The 14,089-nt window shown below is 38.2% G+C and overlaps 1 non-coding gene across 1 annotated transcript; it reads left to right on the top strand.

The window, feature by feature from the left end:
- Positions 1-7,801: 7,801 nt before the first annotated feature.
- Positions 7,802-7,909, top strand: LOC112753187 (small nucleolar RNA R71). The gene has a single exon (XR_003177582.1). It is a non-coding gene; the product is annotated as a small nucleolar RNA R71 (small nucleolar RNA).
- The last annotated feature ends 6,180 nt before the right edge of the window (positions 7,910-14,089 follow it).

The following is a 14,089-nucleotide window of genomic DNA, read 5'->3' on the forward strand; positions in this document are numbered from 1 at the left end:
ACTTTATAGCCTCTAATCTGTGTTTTCTGGGCCACAAACTGGGTCAAAAATAGTCCAGAATTCGCTGGTTTCGAATTTTGTCACGCTGGATTTCCGTCATTGCGACGCGGCCGTATGGATCACGCGGTCGCGTCGCCTAGCGTCAGAGAAACTATAACATGTTATATATCAAATCGAAGCCCCGGACGTTAGCTTTCCAACCAACTGGAACCGGGTCATTTGGACATCTGTAGCTAAAGTTATAGCCATTTGAGTGCGAAGAGGTCAGGCTGGACAGCTTAGCAATTTCTCCAACTTCTTGTATTCCTTCCACTTTTGCATGCTTCCTTTCCATCCTCCAAGTCATTCCTGCCTTATAATATCTGAAAACACTTAACACACATATCAAGGCATCTAATGGTGATAAGAGAGGATTAATAATAAGCAAATATAAGATCAAAGAAGCATGTTTTCAATCAAAGCACATAATTAGGAAGGCAAATGTAAAACCATGCAAATAGTATGAATAAGTGGGTAAAGAGTTAATAAAAACCACTCAATTGAGTACAAGATAAACCATAAAATAGTGGTTTATCAGTCTCCCCACACTTAAACACTAGCATGTCCTCATGCTAAGCTCAAGAGAAGCTATAAAGATGAAGAGGAATGGTATGAAATGCAACCTATGAATGTAACTACATGTAAATGATTCTACTTACTTAGTTAAAAGTAAACAAATCTTTCAAGAGGAAATATGAACTGGATTTCACTAATTCAAATCATAAGAATGAAGTACAAATAGACTTGCAAGAAGAAAATAGCTCATGAAAGCAGGGAACAAGGAATTGAGCATCGAACCCTTACTGGTAGTGTATACACTCTAATCACTCAAGTGTTTTAGGTTCGATTCTCTCAATTCTCTACTAACCTTGCTTTCTAAGGCTTGCTCTTCATCTAACAATCAAAATAAGTTTAATGCACAAATACACAAATCAGGAGGTCTTTTAAGGGTTGTAATGGGGTTAGGGTCAAGGTAGGATTGTATTTGGTCAAGTGGACTAAAATCTGAATCCTTAATTAACTTAAAATTTTCACCTAACTTAAACAATCCATGTAATCATAATACCACATCCAACTATCCATTAACCATGTTTTCCACATATTCATGCATTCTAATTTCAAGTACAGCTCAAATGCATTGCTTTCACCACTTACTTTGGGGCATTTTGTCCCCTTTTATTATTTGCTCTTTTTCTTTTCTTTTTCTCTCTCTTTTTCTTCTTCTTCTCTTTTTTTTCAATGCATATGATTAATTTATTGAATGCATGAACATATTCTCAACATTCTTTCACATTTTCAGAAAATTCTAACATACTCAATTCTCAAACCAAATGTTTCCAAACCCACTTTTCCCCACACTTAATTCATGAGCACTCTCACTAGTCTAAGCTAACCAAAGATTCAAATTTAAGGACATTATTGTTTTCCGCTTAGAGTTAATGATGTGCTAAAGTAAAGAACAAAGGGGTATAATAGGCTCAAATTGGTTTGCAAGGGATAATGAAGGGTTAAGGCCATATGGGTATGTAGGCTCAGTGAAACAAAGGCCTCAATCATATAAGTGCATGCATACATCAAACCATGGAAATATAGAATTAAGCAAGACAAAGATCACAATTTTAGAGAGAAAAACACAAAAAAAAAAAAATTGGTTGATAAAATACAACCAATTCAAATAGGCTCAAAATCTCACAGGTTTTGTGTGTTCGAGCTCTAAACCATGTTCCAATATAATATTTCTTCAAACAAGTGTAACAAAAAATTTTATTCAAATTAGTGAAATGCTCTAAAAGGTTTCTTGAAAAAGAAAATATTACTTCAACCAGGTGGTAAAATATGCAAAAAATCAAACAAATATGCAATCAAACATGCAAATGCAACAATGAGAAAACAAATAAAATAAAAATTTTGGTGTTGAGTCAGGAAATAACTAACCCATGGAGATCGGTATCGACCTCCCCACACTTAAAGATTGCACCGTCCTGGGTGCATGCTGAGATGTGCAGGTGGACGGGTTGCTCCAACTGATGCTTGTAGATGGAGGCTTCTTAATTGGAGATCTCTTGGTTCCTTTCCTTGCTGGTTTCTTGTTAGTAGCCTTCTCTTTTCCTTTCTTGGTACCCATGCCTAAGGAAGAAGAAAAAGGAAGAGTGTGAAATATAGAAAACTAAGACCGGAAGGGAGGAAATTCCAAGTGATAAGGAATGCCAAAGGAAAGATGATAGTCCATCTACATGGTAGCTACAACATGTAGGGAAGACAACAATAAAGATTAAAAAGGGCAATTCAAAATAATTAGATGCAAGAGGGTAAAAACATGCAAATAATAGGCATGAGAAGCATAGCTCAAGCATCAAGTAATAAATGTGCCAAATTAAAGAGCTTGTGTAATAATGACAATTGTGAATGATAATCCCAAATACATTGGGTGTGCAAGTTAAAATAGGGATGAAAATAATGTAATCCAAATGTATATGAGAGCCATAAGTAAATGTCAATTGTCAAATATCTTCTCCGAGTTGCCACGTGCTCAAATAAAATTCCAACACCAATGAGAATAATGCAATGAATGAAATATGCAAATAAATGAAGTAAAATAAAATGAGAGGGAAAAAGGATGAGAAGAAGAAAAAGAAAGTGAGAAAGGAGAGAGAAGGAAGAAATTAGGATTAGAAAAGAGAAGATAAGAAAATTGGCACTAATCTGGATAGGTTGTGCGACGCTGGCGACGCGGTCGCGTGGTTGACGCGGTTGCGTGGTGCGCAATAAGGTTGGGTGACGCGTACGCGTTGGGCACGCGATCGCGTGACTTGATTTGTGCTAGTGGCGCGAGTGCAGCCTCGCGGTCGCACAACTCTCTGTTCGAAACTTGGTATTGCCAAAATCCAGGGTGACGCGGTCGCGTAGTCGACGCAATCGCGCGGGTGGCCTTTTTCTTAAATGATGCAGCCGCATGGGGCACGCAGTCGCGTGGTAGGGCTTGGGCTTCCAGCACGAGTCCAGCCCAATTCCAGCTCAACTTTCGGCCATGCACCCGGTTCGATTTTCAGGTCACGCGGCCGCGTGGGTGACGCGGTCGCATGGGAGGCCATTATTCCCAGGTGACGCGGACGCGTGGGGCATGCGTCCGCGTGGGTAGAATTGTGCCATTGGCATGCCTCCAGCCACGCTCCAGCGTGACTCTCTGTTCGTTTTTATTTTTCTCCCCTCACCTTGCGACGCAGACGCGTCGCTGATTTGGTCGCGTCGCGTGCTCGCTCTTTTTTTTTTTTAATCTGAAAAGATGCAGAATGCAGTGTTAATATGAATGTGATGCAAAACTCCAGGTTCAATATAACAAAATAAAATAAAATTCAAAAACAAATAAAACTAAATAAAAAAATGAAAAAGGACGATTATACCATGGTGGGTTGTCTCCCACCTAGCACTTTTAGTTAAAGTCCTTAAGTTGGACACTTGATGAGCTTCCTGTTATGGTGGCTTATGCTTGAACTCATCCAGGAATCTCCACCAGTGTTTGTGATTCCAGTAACCTCCGGGGTCCCAAACTAGGCATGTAAAACCCTTGAGCAGCTTCAAAAAGATTCTTAGGCTCCCGGGGTGTTGGATGTTAGAACAGATTCCAGGATCCCAAAACCTGCTTTTACACCCATTTTTGTCGGGATCTGTATTTTTCCAGCCGGGTGATAGGTAATTTGAATTCTCACTGCAGCTACCAAACAGCTTCCTAGACCCCTTCAATTGAGCTTTATACCAACCCTTGGTTTGAACTTAAAGCTTCCAACCATGATGAACCTTGCAGGACAATTCTTACCACTGGCCATCTTCCTCTTACTCTTAATATCACAAAGAGCTCTAAGTTGACCATTCGTCTCCAGTAGCCCATATTCAAGTGGAATTAGAAAGCTAAGGGATATAAATTTTACCCACTTGAATGTTGTGAAGGATGATGGCAACTTAGGGGGAGGTATTTTTAATGAAATTGCAAGCTCCACTCCCTTGTGCTCTTCTCTGATAATCACCACCTCTTTGCAAACTTCTTCAATTTCATCCTCTTCCTCTTGGTAGCTCTCTTTCAATTCAATCTCCTCTTCATTGCTTTCCAAGGGCATGGGAGGTTGTGCGTCTTCTTCTTGAATCTCCATCTCTTGATCAACCTCTTTCAAGTCTTCAACTATGATATGCTTTGGAGGTTGTACACCCTCCTCAGCATCAATTTCAACCGTCTTGGAAGGAGGCTCTATATCTTGACTTTCCCATGGAGGTTCTGCATCTCCTAAGTCTTCAACCACTTCTTCTTCTTGAACAATGACAGCGTCTTCCACTTGTTCTAGTATGAATTCATTCTCTGTCTTGTCCACTGGGATTTCTGGTATCTCCTTTATGCTACGCTCTTCACTAGACTGTCCACATGGAGCTGTGGCTGATCCTTGTGTATTTAAGCGTCTAGAAGCCCATTGAATTAATACTTGCTCCAGTTGTTTAACGGTTGCTTGAAATTTAATTACTGTTCCCCTTAGGCGATCATCTGCTTCTCGAGTTGCCGGTCTTGGACATGATACAAAAGAAAGTGGTGGTGGTTGGGAGTGATTAGATTGGAATTGGGGTGGTTCTATATATGGTTCATATGGCTCATAAGGTGGTTGGTATGGTGGTTGAGGGTTAGGGTCATATGAAGGTGAATGGTGGTAGTTGGCTTGTGAGTGTGGTAGTTCAAAGTTGTGTTGAGGAAAGGGTTCATAGGCATATGGTGGTGGTTGTTGATAGTTCATTGGAGGTGGTTGTTGCCATGAGGGTTGATCAAATCCTTGTGGCTACTCCCATCTTTGATTGTTCCAACCTTGATGCCTGTTCTCATTGTAATTTCTTCTTCCTGCAACATTATTGTAACCAGACTCATAGCCAAAGGGGTGAGAGTTCATAGTAGAAAATAAAAAATTAAAAACAAAAATAAATTTAAATTTAAATTAAAAGGTTATTTAAATTTTGAATTTAAAAATTAAATTTTAAAATTTAAATTTTTAAATTTTTGAACTTCGAAAATTGAAAAATTTTTAAATTTGAATTTTGAAAAATTTTTAAATTTGAATTTTTGAAATTTGATTTTTGAAATAAGATAAGATAAGATAAAAATTTTTAAAATAAAATCCAATAACCTCTTAATTTACGAAAAAGTAAAAATAAAAACAAAAATAAAAATAAAAATAAACAAGCAAAAAGCAAATATTTACAATAACCAATAATAAGGCACATGTTTGCAATTCCCCGGCAACGGCGCCATTTTGACGTTAGGATTTTTGCCAGTAAAGAATGTCATAAAAACGGTCGCGTTGTAGATATAGTCTCTAAACCGACAAAAATCCCTTTCGTACAAATGTTTTGGTTGTAACAAGTAACAAACCCCTTTTAAAATTGATAACCGAGTATTTAAACCTCGGGTCGTCTTATCAAGGAATTGCAGGGAGATATGTTCTTATTATTGGTTATGAGTTTTTAAATTGGGGAAATTTGGAGTTTGGGCAATGGGCACATGTATATTTTCAAAGCAATAAAAATAAATAAATAACTGAAAAATAAGCTTTTGGCAAGGTATGAGAACCGAAAATCCTGTCCTTGTTATCCTTATCAGATGTGATGAGAATTGGATTTAAATCCCACTTAGTTAAGTCAAGTGGACTAATTAGCTTGATTCTCAAGTCCTAGTCAACTCCTGTGGAGAGACTAGTGTTTAGAGCAATCCTAGCTAAAGCAAAATCTGCCAATTTCAACCACTCTTGAGTTTGACAACTCAAGTGTTACCAATTACCTAGCCAAAACCAAAAGGAAGAAAATATCTAAATTAAATTAAAGCAAAGCAATCGTAAATCTGAAATACCTCAAATAATATTAATTAAGAAAATCATAACATGAATGTAGCATAAGCCAAATAGGAAACATAACTAATATAAGCATTAAAGTATCTGAACGTAAGAGATAAATATAAAGTAAAAGAACGTTGAACCTGGGATTGAGAGTCACTCCTAAAACTAAGAGAAATCCTAAATCCTAATCCTAAGAGAGAGGAGAGAACCTCTCTCTCTAAAAACTACATCTACTCCTAAAATTATGAATTATATGAGAGCCTTTTTATGAATGGATGTATTCCCCCACTTTATAGCCTCTAATCTGTGTTTTCTGGGCCGCAAACTGGGTCAAAAACAGTCCAAAATTCGCTGGTTTCGAATTTTGCCACGCTGGATTTCCGTCATTGCGACGCAGCCGCATGGATCACGCGGTCGCATTGCCTAGCTTCAGGGAAACTATAACATATTATATTTCAAATCGAAGCCCCGGACGTTAGCTTTCCAACGCAACTAGAACTGCGTCATTTGGACCTTTGTAGCTAAAGTTATAGCCGTTTGAGTGCGAAGAGGTCAGGCTGGACAGCTTAGCAATTTCTCCAACTTCTTGTATTCCTTCCACTTTTGCATGCTTCCTTTCCATCCTCCAAGTCATTCCTGCCCTATAATATCTGAAAATACTTAACACACATATCAAGGCATCTAATGGTGATAAGAGAGGATTAATAATAAGCAAATATAAGATCAAAGAAGCATGTTTTCAATCAAAGCACATAATTAAGAAGGCAAATGTAAAACCATGCAAATAGTATGAATAAGTGGGTAAAGAGTTAATAAAAACTACTCAATTGAGTACAAGATAAACCATAAAATAGTGGTTTATCAGTCTCATTACCAAATAATTTGGCATTCAGCTTCATGATTGCACCAAGGTACTTGGCAACTTGTTCTTCAGTAACATCCTTATTCTCTTCAGAGGAAGAATACTCATCAGAGCTCATGAATGGCATAAGGAGGTTTAATGGAATCTTTATGGTCTCCAGATGAACCTCAGAGTCCTTTGGTTCCTCAGAGGGAAGCCCCTTATTGATCTCTGGATGTCCCAGGAGGTCTTCCTCACTGGGATTCACGTCCTCTCCCTCCCTTACAGGTTCGGCCATGATGATCAATTCAATGGCCTTGCACTCTCCTTTTCGGTTTTCTTCTGGATTGCTTGGGAGAGTACTAGGAGGGGTTTCAGTGATCCTTTTACTCAGCTGGCCCACTTGTGCTTCCAAATTTCTAATGGAGGACCTTGTTTCATTCATGAAACTTAGAGTTTCCTTAGATAGATCAGAGACTATGTTTGCCAAGCTAGATGGGGTCTGCTCAGAACTCTCTGTCTTTTGCTGAGTGGATGATGGAAAAGGCTTGCTATTACTAAATCTGTTTCTTCCACTATTATTAAAGCCTTGCTGAGGCTTTTGTTGATCCTTCCATGAGAGATTTGGGTGATTTCTCCATGAGGGATTATAGGTGTTTCCATAGGGTTCACCCATGTAATTCACCTCTGCTATTGCAGGATTCTCAGGATCATAAGCTTATTCCTCAGAAGATGCCTCTTGAGTACTGTTGGATGCAGCTTGCATTCCATTCAGACTCTGAGAAATCATATTGACGTGCTGAGTCAATATTTTGTTCTGAGCCAGTATGGCATTCAAAGTATCAATTTCAAGAACTCCCTTCTTCTGAGGCGTCCCATTACTCACAGGATTCCTCTCAGAAGTGTACATGAACTGGTTATTAACAACCATGTCAATGAGTTCTTGAGCTTTTGCAGGCATTTTCTTTAGGTGATTGGATACACCTGCAGAAGTATCCAACAACATCTTAGCTAATTCAGACAGATCATCATAGAATATATCCAGGATGGTCCATTCTGAAAGCATGTCAGAAGGACACTTTTTGGTCAGTTGCTTGTATCTCTCCTAAGCTTCATAGAGGGATTCACCTTCTTTCTGTCTGAAGGTTTGAACATCCACTCTAAGCTTACTAAGCTTTTGAGGAGGAAAGAACTTGGCTAAGAAAACCGTGACCAGCTTATCCCAAGAGTTCAGGCTATCTTTAGGTTGAGAGTCCAAACATACTCTAGCTCTGTCTCTTACAGCAAACGGGAAAAGCATAAGCTTGTAGACCTCGGGGGTCAACCCTATTGGTCTTAACAGTATCACAGATCTGCAAGAACTCAGTTAAGAACTGAAAAGGATCTTCAGATGGAAGTCCATGAAACTTGCAGTTCTATTGTATCAGAGAAACTAATTGAGGTTTAAGCTCAAAATTGTTTGCTCCAATGGCAGGGATTGAGATGCTCCTTCCATGTAAATTGGAATTAGGTGCAGTGAAGTCACCAAGCATCCTCCTTGTATTGTTGTTGTTAGGTTCGGCTGCCATCTCCTTTTCTTGTTCGAAAATTTCAGTAAGGTTGTCTCTGGATTGTTGTATTTTAGCTTCTCTTAGTTTCCTCTTCAGAGTCCTTTCAGGTTCTGGATCAGCTTCAACAAAAATGTCATTTTCTTTGTCCCTGCTCATATGAAAGAGAAGAGAACAAGAAAAGAAGAGAAATCCTCTATGTTACAGTAAAAAGGTTCCTTATTGTTAGTAGAAGAAGAAAGGGAATAAGAGTGAAGAAGAATGGATAATCCAAACACAAGGGTGAGGATATGAGCATAGATATGAGATGAAGAGAAGTGTTAGTAAGTAATTAAATAAATAGAAGAAGATGAGAGAGAGAAATTTTCGAAAATAATTTTTGAAAAAGAGTTGATGATTTTCGAAAATTAAAGGGGAAATAAAATTAAAATTAAAATTTAAAACAATTAATTAATTAAAAAGAATTTTTGAAAAAGAGGGAGGTATTTTCGAAAATCAGAGAGGGAAGAGTAGTTAGGTGATTTTGAAAAAGATAAGAAACAAACAAAAAGTCAATTAGTTAGTTGAAAAAGATTTGAAAATCAATTTTGAAAAGATAAGAAGATAAGAAGTTAGAAAAGATATTTTAAAATCAAATTTTTTTGAAAAAGATATGATTTAAAAAGATATGATAGAAAGATATGATTAAAATTAGTTTTGAAAAAGATTTGAATTTTAAAATCAAAATTAATGACTTGACTCACAAGTAATCACAAGATATGATTCTAGAACTTAAAGTTTGAATCTTTCTTAACAAGAAAGTAACAAACTTGAAATTTTTGAATCAAAACATTAATTGTTGATAATATTTTCGAAAATCATGAGATAAAATTAAGAAAAAGATTTTTGAAAAATATTTTTAAAATTTTTGAAAATAAATAAGAAAAATGAAAAAGATTTGATTTTTTGAAAAAGATTTTGAAAAGATAAGATTTTTAAATTGAAAATTTGATTTGACTCATAAGAAACAACTAAATTTTAAAAAGTTTTGAAAACGTCAACCCAAATTTTCGAAAATTTATGAGTGAAAAAAAGGGAAAGATATTTTTTTGATTTTTGAATTTTCAATGATGAAAGAGAAAAACATCAAAAAGACTCAATGCATGAAAATTTTGGATCAAAACATGTGATGCATGCAAGAACACTACGAATGTCAAATGAACACCAAGAACTCTTTGAATGTCAAGATGAACACCAAGAACTTATTTTTGAAAAATTTTCAAGAAAAGAAAACATGCAAGACACCAAACTTAAAAAATTTTTATTCTTTAGACATTAATAATTCAAGAATGCATATGAAAAACAAGAAAAGACACAAAACAAGAAAATATGAAGATCAAACAAGAAGACTGGCCAAGAACAACTTGAAGATCATGAAGAATCCAGTGCATGAAATTTTCGAAAATAATTTTTAGAAAATTAAAAAGATGCAATTGACACCAAACTTAAAACTTGACTCTAGACTCAAACAAGAAACACAAAAAATATTTTTTGATTTTATGATTTTGTAAAAAAGTTTTTTTTTCGAAAATTATTTTGGGAAAAACAAAAAAGAAAAAATTTTTTTTTTGTATTTTTCAAAAATAAGAAATAAAAAGCTTAAAATTAAAATAAAATTACCTAATATGAGCAACAAGATGAACCGTCAGTTGTCTAAACTCGAACAATCCCCGGCAACGGCGCCAAAAACTTTGTGCGCGAAATCGTGATCATTCCTTCCTTGGTGACGGCGCTAAAAACTCAATACGCACGTTCATGTTCTTAATTCTGTTTCACAACTTCGTACAACTAACCAGCAAGTGCACTGGGTCGTCCAAATAATAAACCTTACGTGAGTAAGGGTCGATCCCACAGAGATTGTCGGCTTGACGCAAGCTATGGTCACCTTGTAAATCTCAGTCAGGCGGATTCAAATGTATTAAGAGATTATAGTGTACTAAAAGATAATTAAAATAGGATTGAGATACTTATGTAATTCATTGGTGAGAATTTCAAATAAGAGTATAGAGATGCTTTCGTTCCTCTGAACTTTTGCTTTCCTGCTGTCTTCATCCAATCAGTCCTACTCCTTTCCATGGCAAGCTGTATGTTAGGCATCACCGTTGCCAATGGCCACCTGTCCTCTCAGTGAAAATGGTCCAATGCGCTGTCACTGCATGGCTAATCATCTGTCGGTTCTCGATCATACTGGAATAGGATTTACTATCCTTTTGCGTCTGTCACTACGCCCAACACTCGCGAGTTTGAAGCTCGTCACAGTCATTCAATCCCTGAATCATACTCGGAATACCACAGACAAGGTTTAGACTTTCCGGATTCTCAGGAATGGCCCGTCCATGGGTTCTAACTTATACCACGAAGACACTAATAACTCGGACTCGGTCCCCTGTATTAGATATCCAAGAGATACTCATTCTAGCTTGTTTGCATGTAGAACGGAAGTGTTTGTCAGGCACGCGTTCATAAGTGAGAATGATGATGAGCGTCACATAATCATCACATTCATCATGTTCTTGGATGCGAATGAACATCTTAGAAGTGGAATAAGTTGAATTGAATAGAAAAACAGTAGTACTTTGTATTAATTCATGAGGAACAGCAGAGCTCCACACCTTAATCTATGGTGTGTAGAAACTCTACCGTTGAAAATACATAATTGAAAAGTTCAGGCATGGCCGAATGGCCAGCCCCCATAAAGGTCTCCGATAGCATAAAACTAATCAAAGAGAATATGTAAATACAATAGTAAAAAGTCTTATTTAAACTAAACTAGTTATTAGGGTTTACAGAAATGAGTAAATGATTCAGAAATCCACTTCCGGGGCCCACTTGGTGTGTGCTTGGGCTGAGCATTGAGCTTTACACGTGTAAAGGCTTCTCTTGGAGTTGAACGCCAGTTTGTAACCTGTTTCTGGCGTTTAACTCCACTTTGCAACCTGTTTCTGGCGTTTGACTCCAGAATACAGCATGGAACTGGCGTTCAACGCCAGTTTACATCGTCTATCCTTAATCAAAGTATGAACTATTATATATTGCTGGAAAGCCCTGGATATCTACTTTCCAACACAATTATGAGCGCACCATTTGGAGTTCTGTAGCTCCAGAAATCGACTTTGAGTGCAGGGAGGTCAGAATCCAACAGCATCTGCAGTCCTTCTTCAACCTCTGAGTCTGATTTTTGCTCAAGTCCCTAAATTTCAGCCAGAAAATACCTGAAATCACAGGAAAATACACAAACTCATAGTAAAGTCCAAAAATGTGAATTTAGCATAAAAACTAATAAAAACATCCCTAAAAGTAACTAGATCCTACTAAAAATATACTAAAAATAATGCCAAAAAGCGTATAAATTATCCGCTCATCAGCAGGCTTTGTTGAGATCTGTATAGTCGGTGCACATTCGCCACTTCCCGTTTGATTTTTTAACCAAGACGACATTAGCTAACCATAGTGGGTACTTGACTTCTCTTATGAATCCTACCTCCAGTAGAGCTTGTACCTGCTCTTCCACAGCTTGGGATCTTTTGAGTCCGAGCTTTCTACGCCTCTGTTGTACTGGCCGAGATCCAGGTTAGACTGCTAGCTTATGACACATTAACTCGGGGTCTATGCCTGGCATGTCTACAGCCTTCCCCGCAAAGAGGTCGACGTTGTCTCGTAAGAACTGTACGAGTGATTCTTTTATGTCTCCTTTTAGAGTCGTGCCAATATTGGTTGTTTTGTTCGGGATGTCTCCGATCTGGACTTTCTCTATTTCACCTTCAGGTTGTGGATGGAGTTCTTCTCACCTCTAAACTCCACCATGTTCGATTGTGTGAAATTCTTCTCCTCTGCCTCTAAGGTTTAGACTTTCGTTATAACAGCGGCGCACCATCTTCTGATCTGCTTTTATCGTAGCTATCCCTTCTGCAGTTGGGAATTTCATGCATAGATGTGGAGTTGAAACTATTGCGCCGAGTTGATTTAATGTTCTCCAACCTATTAGGGCGTTGTAGGCTGAACTCACGTCGACCACGATGTAGTCTATTTTGAGTGTTCTGGATTGGTTTCCTTTTTCGAAGGTTGTGTGTAGCGGGACGTATCCCAGTGGTTGCACTGGAGTGTCTCCCAGTCCGAATAGGCTGTTTGGATATGCTTTGAATTCTTTATCTTCTAGGCCGAGCTTGTCGAAGGCAGTTTTGAATAAGATGTCGGCGGAGCTTCCTTGGTCTATCAGTGTGCCGTGGAGATTTGCATTTGCCAGTATAATGGTGATGACCATGGGATCGTCGTGTCCTGAGATGATGCTGGATGCATCTTCCTTGGTAAACGTAATTGCGGGGATGTCGGGGGCTTCCTCCTTTCCTTCGACATGATATACTTCTTTGAGATATCTTTTGCGAGATGATTTGGAGATTCCTCCTCCTACGAACCCTCCGTGTATCATATGGACATGTCTTTCTGGTGTTCGAGGTGATCGCTCGGTTCGTCCAACCTCCTCGTCTCTTCTCCTTTTTCTTTGCTCCTCGTCCCGGGTGGCCAAATACCGATCTAGTTTTCTTTCTCTCACTAATTTTTCTATGACATTTTTTAAGTCGAAGCATTCATTGGTGGAGTGCCCACGGACTCGATGGTATTCACAATATTCATTCCGGTTTCCTCCTCCTTTTTTGCCTTTGAGTGGTCGAGCTGGGGGTATTTTTTCTGTGTGGCAGACTTCTTTGTAAACATCCACTAGGGACACCCTAAGAAGGGTGTAATTATGATATTTTTTAATTTTTCCCCTTGTCGATCTTCCTTCTTTTTGGACTCTTTATCTTTGTCTTGGTAGGTGTATCCGGATTTTGAGGTTTCTCCTAGTCGAGAATTTTCTTCCATGTTGATGTATTTCTCCGCTCGTTCCTGCACTTCGTCCAGAGATGTAGGGTACTTCTTTAATATAGATTGGCTAAAAGTCCCTCTCTTAGGCCATTGATGAGGCCCATGATGGCGGCCTCTGTTGGTAGCCTTTGTATATCTAGGCATGTTTTGTTGAATCTTTCCATGTAGTTGCGAAGGCTTTCCTGATCTCCTTGCTTGATTCCTAATAGGCTGGGGGCGTGTTTAGCCTTATCTTTTTGGATGGAGAATCTGGCCAGGAACTTTTTGGCTAAGTCATCAAAGTTTGAGATGGACTTCGGAGGTAGGTTGTCGAACCATCTGATTGCTGTCTTTGTAAGAGTTGTTGGAAAAGCTTTGCAGCGAACCGCATCTGAGGCATCGGTGAGGTACATTCTACTTCTGAAATTGCTGAGGTGATGGTTGGGATCTGTAGTGCCATGCTACAAAGTCATATCCGGAAGTTTGAAGTCCTTGGGGATTTTGGTCTTCATGATTTCCCTAGTGAATGGATCTTGATCCTTGCGAGAGTTATCCTCAGGGGTGAACTGATAAACCACTATTTAATGGTTTATCTTATGCTCAATTGAGTAGTTTTTATCAACTCTTTACCCACTTATTCATACTATTCGCATGTTTTACGTTCTCCTTCCTGATTTTGTGCTATGATTGAAAACATGCTTCTTTGGACTTATATTTGCTAATATTAATCCTCTCTTATTACCATTCGATGTCTTGATATGTGTGTTAAGTGATTTCAGAGATTACAGGGCAGGAATGACTTAGAGGATGGAAAGGAAGCATGCAAAAGTGGAAGGAATACAAGAAGTTGAAGAAAATGCTAAGCTGTCCAGCCTGACCTCTTCGCACTCAAATGGTCATAACTTAAGCTACAGAGGTCCAAA

Source organism: Arachis hypogaea, chromosome 15 (assembly GCF_003086295.3).
Source record: "Arachis hypogaea cultivar Tifrunner chromosome 15, arahy.Tifrunner.gnm2.J5K5, whole genome shotgun sequence".
In the NCBI taxonomy this organism is placed as follows: Eukaryota; Viridiplantae; Streptophyta; class Magnoliopsida; order Fabales; family Fabaceae; genus Arachis; species Arachis hypogaea.